The sequence below is a fragment of the Daktulosphaira vitifoliae genome, unplaced genomic scaffold, assembly GCF_025091365.1.
Source record: "Daktulosphaira vitifoliae isolate Bord-2020 unplaced genomic scaffold, ASM2509136v1 Scaffold_1, whole genome shotgun sequence".
NCBI classification, from domain to species: domain Eukaryota; kingdom Metazoa; phylum Arthropoda; class Insecta; order Hemiptera; family Phylloxeridae; genus Daktulosphaira; species Daktulosphaira vitifoliae.
The window spans coordinates 59,158,489-59,159,918 of NW_026099572.1; positions in this window are offsets into that span (position 1 = coordinate 59,158,489).

The following is a 1,430-nucleotide window of genomic DNA, read 5'->3' on the forward strand; positions in this document are numbered from 1 at the left end:
TGGGGAGTGATATTCGGATCTTTGGTTGCTTGAGCATATGATTTGGATTGAGAATACGAATTTGAAGTGGTGTTTACATAAATGGGCTGTACATTATTTGTATTATTTTGTTGAGAATGTGAAATTGTTTGAGTTTTCTTGGGATTACGAGATGATTGAATTTCTTTATGTTTGGGACAGCCTCGATAGTTTGCTGGGTGGTTACCCTGACAAAGCGCACACTTGGCGGGTTGGTCGGTGGGTTTTTGGCAGGAATCTGATAGGTGATGTTCGCCACATCGAACGCATTTGGGTGTATGATTGCAGTAAGCTTTTGTGTGGCCGTATTCTTGGCATCGAAGGCATTGGACTATGTGGCGTTTAACTCGAGGTTCTTCTATTTTAATTTTAGTGTAGCATAGGAATTCGATTTTGAAGATATCTTTATTGTTTATGGCTGGTTCTAGATCTACGAAGAATAATGGGAGCGGGACCTTAGTGTTATATTGTAGAACGTTTGTTACGTTTCTAGCGATGTGACCGAGATCAAGTAACTCTTTTTTGATATCATCAAGAGGGATTGTGTGATGTAGGTTTCTGATAACAATTCTAAAGGCTCGATCTTGTTTTGATTGATAAGTATGATAGTCCGCTTTGCTGGATTTTAGAAATTTTATTACTTCTCTGTACGAGTTTGGTGATGTAGTTAGGAGTTTAACTCCATTGGTGGAGCTCTTACAAGTGAATGGTTCGCCTTTTGTTAATAATTTAATTTGAGAGCAAAATGATTTGAAGTCATTTACTAAATTAATAAAGATTGGTGGAGGAGGTTTACTCTCTGAGTGTTCTAGAATGTCTCTATTAGGGTCGTTATCTTTGTTTTCAGAATAGTCATTGTTTTGATCATTGTTTGGTGGACTGAATAGAGAAAAGCGATTTGGCGTTACGAATTGTTTAGTTAATTTCGGGGATTGATTAGGTGAGTACTGACGTTTATGATTATTTTGAGTTTTCCAATCGTCGTTGGAGTTGGTTTCTGATGAAAAAGCTGATGAATCATTTGACACGCTCTGTATGCGTGACTTTTGGATAATGAGTGGAGATACAGTTTTATTATTTGTATTATTAGGCATTTTATAGGTAACGGCACTGATTAGGACCGTAGTGAGGTATCGCGTGTTGGTCAATAAAGCGTATAATGCGATAAGGCGTTAGTCCCGATCGCGGCGAGTCTTATATTTAGATAAATTATACAATTATACATTACCCGACGGTACAAATACCGCGACGAGCGCTGGAAGCGATAACAATTCGATACAATACACACGCTATCGAGAGCTGATAAAAGCGGAGCGCGTGACAATTAACGTGTGGACTGTACGACGTCTAAACACGAACTGAAAAAAATTCTTTACGAACCCTGAAAATTGGAAAAATTACAACATTTTAAA